This window comes from Phasianus colchicus, chromosome 18 (assembly GCF_987193195.1).
Source record: "Phasianus colchicus chromosome 18, bPhaCol1.hap1.1, whole genome shotgun sequence".
Taxonomy (NCBI): Eukaryota; Metazoa; Chordata; class Aves; order Galliformes; family Phasianidae; genus Phasianus; species Phasianus colchicus.
This window is the reverse complement of record NC_143453.1, coordinates 1,257,925-1,276,563: the sequence shown is the minus strand read 5'-3', so window position 1 is coordinate 1,276,563 and position 18,639 is coordinate 1,257,925. Positions and strand designations below refer to the sequence as shown.

Sequence of the window (18,639 nt, the reverse complement as noted above, 5' to 3'; positions counted from 1 at the left end):
TCTACATGTAACAAATCTGCCCGGTGTATTGCAGCTTGTAAAGCATGCATGTTTAGCACAGGATGTGTACTCTTCATTATTTACAGTTGTTTAAATGAAGGCTTTCATGGGGATGCTGTCGTGCAAGGAAACACTGTGAGCCTGGGGCAAAAAGTATTAGGTATCGGGGGGCTGGATATATTAAGCAGGAGATTTAATTAAAGGACCATCATGATCTCTTCCAGCTAAGGAATATATTCAGTTAAAAACTGATTAGAGCTGAATCACCATCTGAGGTTCATGAACAAATTTTTGGTGGAGGTTGGCAGAGTTAGATACCCAATACCTTTGGGATTTGTATAGAATGGGGGCATTTATATCTCATTAAAGTCTCTGGAGTGCTTAGTAAGAATCCGAAGCCTGAATTCATCCTCAATCTTGTAATATCACTGGCCTTTGCCAGGAATAGACTTGGCTCATGGAGGGTAAAGTGCTCTCTGCTGAATACTGGAAAGCAAACACTATATTTGGGATGCACTGTGAGCTCCTGCTGTCTCTGATCAGCAGGAGTAAAGCAACAAGCAGTCATTGCAGGACTAAATGCTAAGGAGGGAGGTGTTGTCCTAAATCTTCTATAGCTCCTGAAAAGAGAGACCATATTCTGTCCTTTCTGCCCTTCCCCTCAAGGACAGGTGGGGATTGCAGGAGCATCTCTGATGTTTAGGAGCGCAGAAACCTCCTGTATGAGCGCAGATGACCAACCAGTTCATGCTGACGGATGACCCCATGGGCAGAACCATGCATTTGCAGACAGCTGGAACAGTGATTTCCAGCTTTTCTCAGCCACTGATCACAAGTTCTTTCCAGAGCAATAATTGCCTCCTGTTGCCTTGCCATGAGGAAAAGCAAAGCAGAGCAAAGCAGTTGGAATACCCAAGTGTCTCCCAGGCCAGAAGTGAGCACCAGACTCCAGGAACTCATCTGGGTGTAGGATTTTGATAATGTTCCCATTCAACCAACTTGGATGAACCTCAATTCTTCCCCACTAAGCTCATCTCTGGTCTTTCCATGTCAATGGACACCCTGGAGCTGCTGCTGGCTCAGCCACCAGTACTTGGGTGGTGCTTGCAGTCTTCATTTCCCAACGTTTTTCCTGCTCAGTGGCACTTCTGCATCCACAGCATGCGGCTCCTTCCTCTCAGCAGCTGGGAAAGGACCAGAAGAGCCCATTACAGTGTTATTAACCTCTTCTTTTGTATCCAATGGAGTGAGAGCTGCTGCCAAGCCCACTTTGTCTTCAAACATTTAACAGATTGGACCACGTCTAATTTCTGCCGCTGTGTTTACAGAAGGTAGAGCGTGGAGGGAGAGGGGGGCTGCTCTGCAAGGGAGAAGGGCACGGAGAAAAAAGATCTGCCTAACCCTCCATCAAAGAGCTGCTTTCCTACTTGTGGTTTCAAAATGCTTCCTCCTTCCCCAGCTCTCCTGTAATCACTCTCCAACATTCACCAGAGCAGTGTTTACATCCAGCGCTATTACCGGCAGGGAGACAGAAGGAATTAGGGCCTCCTATGCCCCATTATCTCCCCCTCCTCTCTCCCTCCCGCAGGCAGACACACTTCTGTCCCCTTGCCCCTTTTCATCAAACGCATCCAATTCATGAAGGAGTAAAAGCCCTTTAATGGGATTCTGGAGATCTTAAAATCCAGGTGGTTTGTTTAAAAAAATAGAGGCACAGGAAGGGAGGGGGAAAAATAAAAAAAAAGAAAAAAAAAAAATTGGAGAAAAATACCAACAGCTCACTCTATTTGGCTGCTTTGTTCCTTTTCCACGTTGTCTTGAACCTCTTTCTCTTCCCCAGCTCCACTTGGCAGCCGGGGTGAACTGGAGTTTGACTTGGATGGCTAGTGAGACCACACAGAGCTCACCCTGGCTGGAACTAATTTCCTACGTACAGCTGAAGAATCCCATGCGCACACACAAGCGCAGCGAGCCCTTGCGCTTCCTTTTGATTTCCTTTTTGCGCTTCCTTCCACCAGATAGATGCTTTTATCAGAAGCAGAGCAGTGTGATGGCACCGCCACTGAGCGAGAGGCTGACCCAGCGTGCGGCACAGCGCAGCGCTCAGATGTAGGCGGGCGAGCAGACGTGTGAAAAATGGCCAATGTTGGGCAACAATAAATGTGCATTAAGTCTCTATTTTTTAAAGAAGGGTAAAAAAGGATAGTCATATGGTACTGGCACTTGACGGGGACTTGAGGTCTGATTCCAATTCCTTGTTTAACCGCAGATTTCCTCTAAATAATTCTCGTAATCTCTTGATTCCCCAGCTGAGGTCAGGAGCCCATTGTTCTACACCCTGTAACAACACAATGGGACACAGTTCCTGCCCCAAAGAGCTTACAGTGAAAACAATCAAAGGAGGAAAGAGAAGCCCAGGCTTGCCTGAAGTTGCACCCTGGTGTTAAACTGAAGATTGGAACCAGACCTCCCAACTCTCTAGGTTTTGAATCTTCTGTGATCTGAGGATCATAACATTTTTCTGGCTCCCATCTTTAGATTCACACTAGTGTTAAAGACCATCAAAATAGGAAATACTGAATCTATTACCTCTCTGAGTACCAAGGAGTGGGAGCTGTACTCATGATGGGCAACAATGCTTATATGGGAAGGACATCCTTTGCATCATGCTGGTGGTTTGCTGGTGCTCAGAGGTGATGGAAGGCAGAGAGAGGCTGAGAAATTTAGGAAGCTGGTTAACCTTCAGGTCCCTGGACTTCATAAGAACCAGAGTAGTAGGCCAGCACTGAGCTTGATGACTGGTAAAGAATTGTGTCAAGCTGTATTTAAGCTTTTTTCTTCAATGGGAAGGGAGATGTCATATGGGGATATTTAAGGGAGAACATTAACTCCCACATGGAGGAGTTGTTAGCACAGCACTGCGCCCAGAACTCGCTCCTCTCCCAGGACATGGGTGGATGGAATGAATGTGGTGGCACAAGCGTGTAAGCTTGTCCCAAGTCCCCTCTGTGCTGGCAGAGCAGTGCTCACTGCTGGAGCATTCACAGCGCAAAGGTCTTGGTGAAAGATGCCATTGAATGAGGTTCTGGTTGTCCTAGCAATGCTCTAAAGCTTGGATACACCCTTGTGACTGAAAGAACAAAGTAACAGCAGGCTTGGCAAACCATTCAATAGGGAGAGGATCTCACTGCGAGCATTGCTGGTAACCTTGCAATGTTATCAGTTGGTTTGATATCTCTGCATTTAGAATAGTAAAGCAAATGACAATTTGGTGATGCACATATGCTTTTCCTATATCACTTTCTACCCATTTCTGTGGCACTCCTCAAGCTCTAAGTGCTGAGCATTACTAAGGGAAAAATGTGAATGTTCATATTCTGTTTTCCTCTTCCTATTTGTCAGCTTGTATGAAGTTTGCTTTGTCTACATTCAGTTACAAAATAAATGCCATTCTCCAGACTGATCAGAGAGGTAGGCATCCATCTCAAGGGACGTGTAAGAGTTTCCTGTAGGATTCACCGTGCCTAACTTTGGGCATTACAGGAGCTTTCTTCTCCGTGTCAAAGGAACCCGTGCTGAAAAGGAAGTACATTCAGCATGCTGTTATCTCACACTGTGTCTCCGTAAGTCACCAGAGCTGCTTTGTTCCTCCTGAAGGAAAGCAATGGTCCCATGTAGTCACTGTCCTGTTGTGAACTGGCCTTGATTTCAGGTCTCGGTGAGGAAGTGTCATGCAGAACAGCATTATTAGGCACATAATTGCAGCTGGAGGGTTTGCTCTTCAGCGAGATGTGTTCTGAGCCATTGGATAGAACCTTGAAATTGGCTTTATCCCCCTGATGTTCTTAATTTTTAATTCTTGGTTCCGAAAAATGTTGGGAAATGACTGGATTTCTAAAAATACCTTTCCATGGGAACCGCAGTTTAGACCTCAAATTCTGTTCTGGAAAAAGGAATAGGGAGTAGAAGGGAAATGTTCTGAAGAGTTTTATTAAGTTTCAGTATTCACATCTGTCAGCACAAAATGGCCCAAAACCAGGAGATAAGCATCAAAAGCTAATAAGATTTTAAAAGTAAGGAATCTGTTTATTTGGCTTCTGGATTTTGTGCATTTGGGATGTACTTGAGTCACCCTCTCAAGTTTTTCCTTGCAATAGCAAAGAAACTTGCTTTTTTTTAAATTTATTTATTTTCCTTTAATGAGTGCTGAGACTCTCACATAATTGCTTGTTTCCTGGAGTTGAGGCCTTTAAGTAAATTCAGAGATTTGTGTTAAAGTCACAAGTTGGCAATTCTGTTTTACTTTACTTTAGAGAAGACTTTATTAGTGTGCAAGACCTAGATGGCTTTGAAATTGCCGTGTAAAGAGTATTATTATTGGTGTTTGTTAGTTCTACTAATCACTGTTATAGCAGCAGTTGGGAGTTTTTTCCGATAAAAAATTTACTGGAAAGAATTAGAATTATATCAGAATATTTCTTTTTGGGGATCTTGAAAAGCTTCCTCTTGCCTTAATTCTTTCCTCCATTGTACCGCACATTATTTATAGCATAAAGAAAACAATATTTATAGTATAAAGATCTGAACCCTGCTTGAAATGCTGAAGTGAAATTAATCAGTTCTGATTGAAAGAAATTATTCTGAAGAAAAAAAAATTGCAACAAAATGTCATCAGTTTTCATCTCTCCCACAGTCTGAGAGCTTGGGCTTTTCACGCCAGTTTGAAACCAAGCCAATTATTTGAAATGTGGATGTCTCTGATTTATTTTTCCCTACAAATATTCAACTTTTGACCAGATCTTTCTGTTATTTCATGTTGAAATTGAGAAAATAAAAGAAACACAGTGTTATGATTTATTTGGTAATTAATTCTTTTTTTTTTTTTTTTTTTTTTTTTTTTTTTTTTACTTTATTTCTCACTGTTATTCACTCTTGGTTTTGACCCAGTTCAAAAACAATTGTTGAGGGCCAATGGAGAGCATACCTTGATGCAACATTAATAAGAACAGAGAGGCTTAAATTATAGAAATAGCTGTCACTGTCACACATTAGTAGTTTTACTCTCCTTTTGGCAGATCTATGGTGAATAAAATTGTGTGTGAAAGGATGAAGGAGGAGAGACTTGGATAAGAGTGGTAGCATCTGATCCAAGGAAATGAAGAAGACAGAACCATGCAGAGATTTATTTTATTTGCTTTTGGCAATTAGCATTAGTAGTATTGTATCTGGGGAGCTGGAACTGCCATGGATAATAATGTTATTGCTTTTGAGATGGTTCATCCAGCTCTAATACCATGAGTTTGACTCAATAGAGGATGCGTGGACTCAGCACCTTTGAAGGTACTTTCATATGTGCTTCTAATCAAACGAAGTTTTTAGGCATCCAACAAAGGGAGCCCAGGGCAAAAAAAAAAAATTGCTTTAATGCTGTGAGGTGGAAACAGACTTGCTCTGGATGTTTCATAGCTGCATTGCTCAATATGTCTGTGCTTTGGTGGGGCTGCCAGATCAGATACATTGCTGGTGAGACACAGGCTTGTCTGTCATCACTTCTCACCCTCCTAGTCTTCCTCATTGAACCTGTAGCTTGGGCTGGGGTCCTGTGCTCCAGCTAATTGCGACCAGTCCCTATTGTGGGTGGTACTCGGTGGGGGTGGTACTTGGGCTAAGGTGGGTGGTAGCTATAGGGGGTGGTTCTGGGTGGTGCTTAATGGATCACGGGTCACGGGGCAGTTGCGTGTCACGGTATATAACAGAGTGTTGCACAGCAATAAAGTGGCACTTGAGCTACATGCTGGGTCATGCGTCTATCTTGTCCATGTTCCGGGTAGGGGTGCAGATGGGAGGGGTGCTGGGTGCAGTATTGCTAACCGGGCACAGGTTGTGAGGAGGTTAGTAACACCTGTGTTTGCTTTTGTGTTACACTGCCCAGGTATCACTTGTGGACTGTAAAGCCATTAGCCCTCAAGGCAGCTGCCCATTGCCCACCCCATGGCAGCTTTGCATGAGGTTGGTAGGAGAGACCCCGCTGCCTCTGTTGCTTCAGATTCCAGCTCAGGTCCAAAATTCAAGATCCACCAGCCCATTGGACCCTTGCAAAGGGATGTTGCAGTCTGTTCTGAGCGAGGACTATGAAGGGCTCTAAGGTCTTAATTCACAAAGCATCTTCTTGCTGGGGCTGAATGCAAACCAAGATGCTTATCCTGCATTTGTCCTAAATATCCATCACAGTAGGGCAACCTGTGCATTTGCACCAGGATTTTGTGCGTTTGTGATCATGGGTCAGCTGGGACATGGTAGCACACACTCTGGTCTGTGTTGATTACTCTGCTTGGCTATGTAATCCCCTTCTTTCTTTGATAGAAGATGGATAACTTCCTTCCAGTCTTGGAATTAATTCTGTTCAGTTGCTACCGGCAAGCTGCCCTGCTTTGAAGTAACGCAAATGACATAAGAATGGACCTGAAAGGTAGAAATTCTCTAATGGGTAGCATTTGCCCATTTAGGCTTCTGTGATTTGGCTGGCCCCTCTTGCAGCTGAAGTAACTTCCACCAACCTTGCTGTGCTTGCAGGCCACCATTCATGCTCATTTCAATGTTTTACCACTTGTACTCAGTTCTGGTGACAGCTCTGCAGGGCTGATAGCAAGGCTGGTGTTTCTTGCCACTTTCTGGTGAGATGGGGACACCCACCCTTGAGGCCAGCCAAGGGAACAAAGGGCAGCAGTGACCGGAGCTGCAGTACATGCTGGAGGGGAAACCAAGAACAACAAAGGATTTCCCATCTCCTTGGGCCTCCCTTGCAGCTCCTAATCATGTCTCCCCAAAACCCTGCTGAGGCAAAGCAGAGCCCAAAGGTGCTTCCACACTCTGAGCCAAAAGGCAAGTGTGGGGCTATGGCGGACAGTGAGCTCAGGATGCGAGCTGAGCACATCCTGGGAATGCAGAGTTCCCTGGCTGCTGCTCCATCAGATGGCACAGGCTGTGTCATCCCTGCACTGGGAGATAACTTCATGGCAGTGTTGAGCAACATCCTCAAGCCCAAGGGGTTATAAAATCGTTTTGGTCTGTGCTCTGCTATTTGAGTTTGGAAAGGAGGAACGAGCTTGTAGCCTCTCTGCTGTTACCTCCTTGGGAAGGTTGGGGCAGCTGGGAGCCAGGGAGTCATGCGCCCCATTCTGTCGCAACATCCCAGCATCAACACCCTCTGATCTATGGTATCTTGAGAGTTTGCAGCTCTCGTGTGGAGATGGAGTATGAATAAGGGCCCCCCAGTGTATTGGGAATCGGGCCTGTGGGTCTCCCGTGTCAAGTGAGTCATAATGTATTAGATCCGAGGACTTCCCCCACGGGTGTTTAGTCTCAACAAACCCAGCTAATTCAGATTTAACTTAGCTCTTAATATGCTACATTGCTGAGTCTTCTAATTAATGCCACATGTTGCAGTCAGCTGTCATACTGAATAAATGTTTACAAAGCTATTAATGTACTGTATTTGTAAACCAGACCAGCTCCTCTTTGGAAATCATGTGGTATGTGTTTTCCCCTCAAAGATGAAAAAAGTTTTTAGCAATAATGAATACTTTATTTTTGCAGTCACAGCCACTTCCCAAGAACTCATTGCTAACTTTCTTGGGCCATGGCCATTCTGCAGGGTAAGTGAAGGGGGCAGAGCTCTTTTATGCAGAAGTGAGCATGCACGCTCTTTTTGCCCTGGTGGGAGAAGGGAGTCCTGCATGTTGGTGGCTGTCCTGTCCCTGGCTGCCGCAATCCCAAAGCATGCAAGGATGCTGCACTCCCCCTGCCCCTTCACCACATGAATGGGCATATACATCCACAGCCATGTGGAGACAGATGTGTCCCAGCAGTCTATCTCCGTCTGTCCCTTCCCTGGGGCCTCTTGGAGCTGGAGACCAGGCTGGGGACCTGGCTGGCCACTGTCCCCATGGGGACAATTGGTGGCAGAGTGGTGCCAGTGGCATACAGTGATGCCCAGTACTGCTGCCACACTACTTGCTCAGCACAGGTTTGCATTTTCTGTTTTTTAGGTCTTTTGCAATGTTTCTTCCTAAGGCTCTGGGGCTTTTCTATGGTTGTGCACTTCTGTTTCATCTGCTGCAGAAATAGCAGGAGATGCCAAAGCACTCTGAAAGCTTAGAGCAAGGCTGGGAGCTGTGCACTGCCAAGGGCTGCCATGTCACCCCAGGGCAGGATGTCTGGCCCAGGGCTTCAGGCATGTTGTCCTGTTGGGCATTCATGGGAGGCAAGTGCCTAATCTGAGCTGGAGATCCAAAGATCTGCCTGGCTGAGCAGCACTCTTTCCATCTCTGGTTTCTAAGAGGAGACTGATAGCAGAGCACTCATCACAGGCTGCAAAGACAGTGAGATCGGGGTAGCACAGGGAGTGGGACAGCTATGGTGGGTGCAGTGCTGTGCCTGGCCAAGGACACAGGAAGGTGGCCAGGAGAGCAGCTGGACCCCAGTCCATGCTCTGACATACAGGGATTGGGGATGAAGGCTCTCCTGGCTCAAAGCTGGGAATATTCAGCACACAGCATTTCTTGTCTCCTTTCTCACCTGCTGCTGCGCAGCTCCAACTTGTGTACAGTGAGACAAGGTGTGAAATATTTCTTCCTATGGAACAGTGCCTTGCTAGGAGAGATAGCGCTACATGCCCAGATGTTAGCTGCACTGGTTCCCAAACTGGTGCCTTGGCATAAAACCATCTCTTTTTGCTGATGTGACAAAGTGGTCTGGGCAGTCACCCCATGCAGAAGGAGCGTGGTGCTGGTGGTTTGGCACAGCCACCTCGCGGAGCCCAAACACGCAGAGGAGGCACACAAAACAGGCTGCTCTGACCTTAGGGCAGTGGCTTCAGTGCAGCTCCTGAACCTCCTGAGAGGTGTTTTGAGCTAAGCTGCAAACATAAAACATCTCATTCATTGTTTGTTGTCACTGGGACTAAGCATATGCCTGCTCTTGCTGTGGAACCACATCTTCCATGTTATAATGGCTTCTTCCCATGCCTCACCAGTGGGAAGTGTGCTCATAATGGTAAATTCCCCTCATTAGGCAGAACATTCCTCTTTTTAACCTCTTTAACCTGCAGCATTCCCGTTGGGAGGACCCTGTCTCCATACTTCTCAACTGCTCCTAATTAGATTGGGCACTTCTTGCCTCTGCTGTATATTTACAATTTAGGAACAGGAAAAAATACAGCCTGCACTTAAGGGCTTGCTTCCCTCCGTTTGCTTCCCATGCTTGATATTTTGGACAGGAGGAGGTGGAAATTTGAAAGCCCAGAGGAACAAAACTTGTTGGGAGGAGAGGCTAGGCCCTCAGGTTCTTTTGGGCAGGACTGATTTCATATCTTAATGGATTTTAACATCAGCTCTCACTTTTTTATTTCCCTTCTCTTGGTACGCGCACATGTGCACGCACACACACCCCATTGTCTGTCTTTTGCTCTTATTCTGCCATCAGCCTTTTAATAATATTATTGTTGATGTCTTTTCATTCCTGATGCCAAACCTGATTTGGAGATCACAGTGCTGAGGGTTTCATTTCGAGCACTGTAGACAGAAAACTGAAGTCCTAAGTGACTGGAGCCCTTAGCCAATCTAATTGTTATTGACATTTGTGTCTGATTGTTCATCAAGGGGGATTTGACTTGCAGGCCAAATCATTCTATTACCGGGGTTCCTTTCAGCCTTTTCTCTAACAAAACAACCCGACCCAGCAGCAGCAGGAGGATCAATGGCAATATCTCTCGATGTCCATCTAGCTGCACACGGGTGGGGGGAGTGCAGGCAGAGGAGACCATGCATGTCCCGTGTGAAACGTGCAAGCAGAAGAGTGGAGAAGCCACAGTATTGTATTACAGGGGAAAAAAGGGTCTCATTAAAAGACTACCGTTTTCATGGCAAGGTGAAGGAGGCAGAGGAAGGAGGGGCTGGCAGGGCTAATTATATTAAGGTCATTTCACCTGTCAAAACTTTCCCTTTACTTGTGTCCCCGGTGCCCTGGGATAACATCCAGATTTGTCCTGAATGGCGTCTCTGTTCCTGCTCGGGAGCCTTGACTGGTGGGTCGGGCGGGGGGGGGCATGAAAGGGGGCCCTGGAGGCACCCTTCTGCCTCCTTTTCACCTACAGCTCCCCTTTGATTTTGCCCATGCCCCTCTTGGGTTTCACGGTGGGTAATGATGAAGTCCCACTTCTCACTGGGAGCCATCCCCATGTGAAAGGGGGAGGGGGAGGCTGGCAAAGCTGGGTGTCCCGGTGATGAACCCTAGAATTACCTGGTCTCCTTCAGGGGATTGTTCTGAGTCATTAAGTTATTTTGTTTTCCAGGAGCGGAGGGGAAAGGTAGATTTCTGCAGTTAATCTTTTGAGGTAGGTGGAAGTTGTGCAGATGGCCTCACTTTGCTGGCATTAGCAGGTACGGGTAATTTGGGGAGGAAGACGATGGGAGGAGCACAATGGGGTTCATTCATGAACACAGAGGGTGAACTTGTCACCGTGGAAACAGGGCAGAAATGTCAGAGATCAAAGGCCTCTCCACCAAAAGATGCTACCTAAATATATTGGATCACATGAAAGAGAGCTGTGAGCGAATTCGGCGCACTTCCTCCTCATGTGGTCTTTGGCAGTGATCTCAGTGACTCACATTTAGCCTGCTGAAGTAGCATCACCGGAGCTGAGAGATGGATTTGGCTTAACACGCCCTGCCTTTGGTAGATGCTTAGGAATAGAAGTGAGTCATGGACATCTGTGTCATACAGTAAGATCTGAGGAGTTTCCCTTCAGTTGGAGCATTTTTGGATCTCAGATTGGCTTTTCAGAAGAAAAATGATCAGAAGTGCATAGTTACCTTCTTAAATAATTGGAGGCATGAGTAAGAGGTGTTGGTCTGTAGATGCAGAGTGGAACTGTTTATTAGACGTTGCTGTTAAGGTAGAACTGACTGCTGGACATCCTGACAAAAGTGCTAAAAGGCCCTCAGTGTTAAAAGGAAAAAAAAATGTGATTTGGAGTTCTGAAAGAGTCAGAGGGAAGTGTTCAAACTGATATGTGTAATTCTCCGACAAACCAACCTCTGCCATTCCGGGCTCTTTCCATAGCTTCTGACACATGAACAGTAACTGTGCTAGCAGCCTGTCTGCAATGTTACTGCTTGGTGGAGCATCTTTCTTCTGTCCTCACACCTACTGAGCCAACGTGATCCAGGATGAGCACCACTGACCAGACTTGTCTTTAACTTCCTAATTGTGTTGCATGTTTTTGTGAAGCCTTTCAGGAGGTAGTTCTCAAGGACCACATTCTCCTCAAGCAGCAGTGAAGAAGGTACAACAAGAGAGTTTGACTCTAAAAAAAGAGAGAGCAAATACCCAAATGAAGAGAGGGCTGTGCATCTCTACTCTTGCTAAAGTCCACCCTTGAGGCCAGCCAAGATTGCAAGTACAGAAATACCACAGACTTGCAAAAGAGATTGGAGATATCTTCCTTCTCTGTAGCATGTTTTGCAGCTTTGGACCTGTGGAGGGTGAATGAATGGTTTACAATGCCATTGATCCTTTAGAAAAGAGCTTACCGGCGTTTAGATGTTATCGTAGGCAACAGGAAGCAAGCCATGTGCTGGGGCTGGCACCTGAGCATCCAGCCCGTCTCTCTTTGGCCAGGTGTTCCTGCCATCCCAGCAAACTCAGGATGGAGACGAGCCTCTTGAGGCAGTGGTGTTTCCAGGGCAGTAACTCGAATCATTTTAAAGAGCAGAAATCAGAGACAAAGCCTAGCATTGTAAGCAGCAGGGGCTGAATAAGAAGACCCTTGGGAGCCCCGCCACTTCTCCCTTTAATCTGATCAGCGAGCAGCATTCTTGTAATTCCCTTCAGGTCACTCTGAATTCCTGCAGTTTCTCAGTTAGGCTGAAGCCTTCCCCTTTGATATTAAATAATCTACAGGCTTAGAAAAAGTAGTGGAGCCGGAACAGTGCACAACTTAGGCTAGTTAATGTCAGAAAATGGCTACATCTTCCTTCCAACACACCTAAGGCTGAATATTTTAAGAATTATTTTGCATTTTGCTCTCTACTTTTAAAATACGTTACAAGATCATTCCTTGGAGACGTTCCTGTTGTTTTTAACATGGCTGATGCTGAATGCAGCTCCCTTATGGCGTATCTGTTAGCTTTAATGGTTCTTGCCCCAGTCTGGGCTAAGCAACAGTTTCATTTGTAACTCAGAGACGCAAGATTGCTTGCCCTTCCAAAGGGATGGGAGTTACACAGCCACAGCTCAGAAAACCTTGATGGCTCCTTTTGGCCACGGAGGCAAATCTGACATTGTAGCTGTTAGTGGCTAATCACAGATTCCTCTCTGGCTGCTGCAGTGGCCAGTTAGAGTGGGAAAGCTGGTAAAGGGACCCATAGAAAAGGCCCTTCTTTATATGTGAATACATGGCATCTAAACCTTTAGTGCACTCTGAAACCTGCTGTGTGAGCTGGGACGAGAGTCGAAGGTTATATTTCCTGAAAGACCTCAAGGCAAATCTATACTAGCTATCACTGACACAGATGCAGTGAAGATGCAGTAGTACCTGCCTTGGTGTGACCTGCAAGCCACCTGCAGTGTGCCCATGTCCTCTCACTCTGCCAAAACCTGTATTTGATGAGCGAAGATCAAGTTGCAAACACACTTAGTTTCTCAGGATGAAACAAAGCTTTTCACGGCTTGGAAGTTGTGTTATAGTGCAGGGAAATAGGGACAGTAGACTATCAAAACAAAGGATAGCTTGATATTCACATATTGTCTGTGTTGCATCTTCAGGGCACAGTAGAGCCCTAGGCAGAGAATAAGGTGGGAAGATGAATGGAGAGGATTGCATCTACTTTTCTGGCCCTTGGTGGGAAATGAAGATATTCCTATTTCCAGCTGCCCCATGAAGGCACTTCCATTGACTTTAATATCTGGTAACTCCAGCCTGATAAGAAACTCCACCGAAATTCGCTGAAGATTTTAAATTATGCTTGAAGAGATGAGAATATTTTGAGAAGTGTTACTGTTCTTCCGAGAACTTTATTTTGGAAAAAAGAACAGCTTTTCTCCCAAAACATATTGAAGATATTCTCACTGTGGAAATACGAAGCCCCAAAAGTCAAGTGACATTAGGTCACGAGATTCCTTTTATCAGTAACTTTGAAGTCTTGTCCTAATTTTCTAATTTAGATTCTTGTGATAAAAAATTCTTTTGTCAAAAGCCAAGACCTCCTTCCTCTAATGGGCTGGGAACACAACCACCAGTAACAGCTCCAGTTCCAAAAGCAGCTGTATGGGCTCTGCAGAGAGAAGCCCTGAGAGTCTGGACTACTGAAATTTCAGCAGGCTCTTGGACCCAAATGCATAAACATGCTTTGGTTTTGGTCTTTGGAAGCTCACATTGCTCACAGAAGCTTATGGAAGTTTCAAATAAGAGAGCAGAGGAGTGAACAGCTTACAGTTCTTTCTGAGCAGCTACCCTTGTGGATGAGCCCTGGACACACCCTGGTGTGCCATGTCATCCTGTGAGTGATGTGAATATCTGTAGCAGGGGACAAGAAACCATACATTGTGATTTCTACAAATGCCAGGGTCCAAATCTTCCTACAAAGAGATAGACGTGAAGAGGGTGAGTAGATATCAAGGTCACAAACCCTTAAAAGTGAGCTTCTCCACTTTACTATTCAGAGAAGATCTGGGGTACCAGAAACAAGCTTTACAAAATGGTACCCCTGCTCTGGAAACCCAGACAGGCTGTCAAATAGGCGCAAGACAACCTACAGTGTTCTCCAGATGGTACAGAAATAAGAAAAGGTGGAGTTACCGCATGGAGGGGAGCTCTCCGGCAGCCCCAGCCATGCAGAATGAGTCACTACAGATACATTTGGATCTGTCCCAGCAGATGCAGGAGCTGGTTTGTCAGTGCAGGTGCTGCAGCTGGCAGCAGGACAGGGGCAGGAGGGGATAGGAGAGGGAGCTGGGCTGGCTGGGCACTGCCACACACTGAGCCAGTCAGCCCTGCTCTTCTGTGCCGCGTGCGCAGAGCAGGAAGACCTGAACCCTGAAAGCTACATTTCATTTAGTAATTAATTAGTGATTCTTGACCCCAGGCAGCTTCAGCCCGCTAACAATAACAAGATTGCAGCCTTTGTATAAGCTAGACTCCGTGCCCTTACCACTCTCATTACATTAACTGAAATCCTGTGCAACAAAGACACAGGCTGCCTGGCAGGGGAGGGATAAAACCTTTTTCTCTTCATGTTTTAGGTCTGTTTCACTGCAGCCTTGCAGGAGCCACTCACCTCCATGTTGTTACCGAGCCAACAGGCCACCTCCTCGGCCAGGAGAATTACCCCCAAAGGCTCCAGCAGCTCCAAGAAAGACCTCACCCAAACTGCCCACCCAACAACCAGCGCGTTGAGAGACAGATTATTTGGGAATCCTCTGCCTTCCCACAATGCCCTCTGTAGGCTCCAGAGGAACAGAGCAGGAGGTTCCCAGTGCGTGGGGAGCAGAGCTGGGGCTGCGTGATCCCATCGGTGCCAGGTGCCCAGGGCAGATCCACAGTGACGAGGTAAGCTCCGAGGTGCCGTCAGCATGCTTCCTGTCTCAGACAGGGGTGCTTTCGTGCTGACAATGCTTTTAATTATTTGTTGGAAGATTTTGAGAGCACCTAAGGTAACAGAGAGGCCTCAATCAGTGTTTCCTAGCTGAAGGCATCTGTGTGCCTTGCCTTAGTCATAGGTGAGTCTTGCATCAAGAGCGAGGCCAGTGCCAGGCACCTGGGTGGGTCCTTGTGGGCTCTGATAGTGGGTCTCAGTGTCTGCAGCTCCATGTGTTGGGGTTTGCACCAAGAGCTGTGGAGTCTGCAGGGAAGTGGCTTTTTCTCCTAAATCATGGCATTACCACAGCGTGGTGTGCTTCGCCTTGTGGGGAACGTGTGAAATCTGCTTTGTGGTAGCAGCGGTGCAGCTCTGAAAGAAGAGACTTTGGCTCGCCAAGCAGAGCCACGCACTGCAGCTCTGTGCTGGGCTTTTCGACCTGCACAATGCAATCACTGATGCTCAAGAGCCATTCAATGTCAGTACTTGACCTGGGGTTGAGTCTCCGCTGTTTCTATTTCCCTGCAAGAAAATATCAGCAGATGCCTCTGACAAACCAAACCAGTGCTTCCAAGCGGGAAAAAATTCAAAAGAAACAGATTCACTTCCCTGCATGACCTCAGTCCTGCTCTCATTTGGGCAAACTGTGTAAGGAGCTAGTCCAGTTTTTTTTCGTATTCTGAGAACGCATCACGTGGTGCAGTGTGTTACACCGCAAGGCAAATACAGCAGTGCAGGGCAGATGTTGCCACATCACTGGAGAAGCAGAGCAGCTGAGAACTGGCACCAGGACAAACACAGTGCTGGCATCTCGGCCCAGCACTGTCCCCTGTTCCCTGCAGCTGCCGTCCCTCTGCTGCCCCATCTCCAGCCCTCCTGTGTCCTCACATCCTCTGCAAGAGACTCGGGGCACTGATATTTCTCCAGCCTTAGTGACCACTGCTGACCACTGCAGAAGGACAGTTCCACTTCTCTTTGACATCTGGAGATGCTGCATGGGGAAGAGATGGAGAAGCTCTCATTAGGTGGCACAGATTGCACATGGGCAGCGCTGATGAGCTCCACATCTCTTTGCTCGCGCCCACCCTGCAAATGCACTGAGTGATTTCTTATGTTTTAAGCTGTGTAATTGCTAGGGAAAATCCTTTTCTATGTCTTTTCCTTTATTGTCATGTTTAAGAAGTTCTTTTGTATGTCATAACATTTTGTCTGTTTTTACTGAAACGGTTCCACGAAGGAACGATTGTTTGCACAAACAGACTGACATGTTGATACAGGCTGACAACTGCACAGCTAAGACCAAAATAAAATGTAAAGTAAACACATTTGCATAAGTTTATAATGTGACCCAGTTCTTAAGAAGCAGAGGAAATGGGGAGATCGGAATCTAAGTAACTTATCTTCCATCTCCCCTTTCTGCTTCGCCCCTCATTCTTAACCTCTGGTGCACGAATGCCATGGGAGAGTTGCCTGGATTTTTCCATTCAGATTTGAAGCAACAGGTCCATCTTGTAGTTGGCTCCTAGTTTTGTTTTGCTTAGGAGGGAGGGCATGCAGGAGGGAGCATTCCCAGTTTTCCCCTCTGTGAAGCTGGTTGGGTTTTCTATCCCTTTTCTTCTCGGTTACACTTTAAAAGGCTTCTGTCAATGTATTTTCCATCATTTTAAAATCACATTGACATCCTGCTGCTTTGTGTCATAACCATGTAGCATCTCAAAACGCTGATTCGGTGCTATCTCTTTCTCAATCTGCTTGCATCACTATTTCCTTTAGGATTTTGAGATCAGTGCCTCTGTTTTCCAGATGAGAAAGCAATACAGTGGTTTCTTTTTGGCCATCCAGCATCTCTGTGGTAGATCCAGTGGCAGGACCAGGAACACAGACATTCGGAAGTTGGAGGGAAGGGATGAAGGATGTCTCATACAGATGACATTAAATTCTTCTAGCAGAATGTTGCATAAACTCAACTGCCAGGTAGTAAAGACAGACTTCAGGTCTGGATCTTTGAAGGACATTTCTTTGTTAGGTCAAGGGGGGATGGTTTTAAGCTCAAGATGGGAAGAGTAGATTGAATGTCAGGGGGAAGTTCTTTACAGAGAGAGTGGTGAGGTGCTGGAAAAGGCTACCCAGAGAGGTTGTGGATGCTCCATTCCTAGCAGTGTTCAAGGATGGGGCCCTGAGCAACCTGAGATAATACCAGATCTAGAGGCTGGTAGCCCTGCCTGTGGCAGGGGAGTTGGAACTTGATGATCCTTGGGGTCCCTTCCAAACCAAGACATTCTATGATTGTATGATTTGCTCAGTTTCTGCCACAGCTCTACATCCTTCTGTCTCTGGGCTTTCTGCATCCCACTGCTGGTCAAGGAACTGCTACACTAAGCACAACAGTGTCATCCAAGCCCCCGAAGGCTGTCCCATCTGGTGTCCATGGCCCTGATCTTTAAGGTGATAAGAGGGGCACAATTCAGTTTACTAGTAGTACTGGGCAGAGATGCTTTCTTTTTAAGAAGAAGGCAAATGATGTCAAACTGTCTGACTAACAGTGCAGTTGTGAGTGATTGTTGCTGTGGACAGAACAGAATAATAGTTTCCAAAGTTTCTGAAGGAAGCTCAAAGCCCTGGTCTCTTAAAACATGAGCAATTTATATGCACAGTCATAAAGTGTAAATTTCTAAAGGATAGTGTGGTTAAAATGAATACTTCTCCCCAAATGTCCTTGTGGCTATTTTAGGCAGTTTCCAACTTGGTGTGTTTGCCATTGTGTCTTGTTCTGATGCTGCTTATTTTGGGAGCTGCCATTTGGTCCTTGCAGCTGTGAGGTCTCCTGCAGCGGAGCTCATCCCTCCCTCCCTCGGGCTTCAGCTCTCTGTCCTGCAGGAATGTAGGATGGGGAAGGTGCTGCTGGGTGTGGAGCAAGGGAATGCCAGGGTTTGAGTTCTGTTTAATATAAATGTTCCAATTTTGTGGTCATTCCAGGGGACTTCGGTGGCATTATTGCATGGAGTGGCACACAGGTGTATTGTTGCAGCAGCGTAACCCAGGATGAGTTTTGAGGAGCATTATTGGCACTTTTCAGATGTGTTGTTTCATACGCTGGTAAGCGGCTAACAAGAAAAACATGTGTTTATGAAAACCCCAGACACAGCGTCCCCATGGCCAGACCCTTCATGTGCATTTATTTTGTTTGGATTTTGGGTGTGTCTCACCCTTAACTGGAATTATGCACCCAGTCTTAAAGAGTAACAAAATTCAGGATTGCTGCTTTGATTTCCAAGAGGCGGCACTGAGGCTGTGACATCCCAACGATTCATGTAGCTTGCTTATCCCATAGCTAACATTTAGCCTTCTCATACTGGGGGGTTTGGGCACGTAGCCTAGGACAGAGACAAATTGCTGGGTTTGGGGGCAGAGGGAAAGCTGGAAAGGCGTGCGTTCACATTTGTATTTCATCATTCTGGGCATCTTTATGTAATATGCATCTGCTTAGGACACTGCTGATACTTTTAGAGCTCTGCTGTGGTATGTTGCAGGTTTTGTGGCTTTTATGGTCTCCCTAGAGGGCCTGGGAAGAGTTTTTGCTGTATGTAGGAAAATGTGTGACTATGATCACTGGAATTGGGTCTGTGAACATGTGAGCCCCATCCAATGTATTTCCTACAACCAGGTTGCTCAAACAGCAGCAGAACTAAACACGGTTCGTGTGATTATAACTATGCTCCCCCCTTCTTCCCAGATGAAAATGAAACAACAGTTTCATCTCACACAAACAGGTTGTCCTAGCCACTCTGTCCAGGTTTTGTAGGTGATTGGGTTAGAAAGGAAAGTCTTGTTGTTAGAGCCAAGCTAGATTTTCTCCCTGCTTCAAGGTTTTTGAGAATCTGTAGACCTGCCACGTAGCTCCCTCCTATGCCCTGGTATTGTTATTGTGAACTGGAAATAATTTGTTGACAATTGCGTCTGTTCAGACCACACAAACTGGAGGTTAACATTATACCACATGACC

General features: G+C 46.3%; 1 long non-coding RNA gene across 1 annotated transcript in view; it reads left to right on the top strand.

Annotated features, from left to right (window-relative positions):
- LOC149915493 (uncharacterized) overlaps positions 1-18,639 on the top strand; it is a 144,453-nt gene that overhangs the window by 86,432 nt on the left and 39,382 nt on the right. The window contains exon 3 of the long non-coding RNA XR_016472067.1: positions 14,302-14,608. This is a non-coding gene — a long non-coding RNA (uncharacterized LOC149915493). The remainder of the gene's footprint in view (positions 1-14,301; positions 14,609-18,639) is intronic.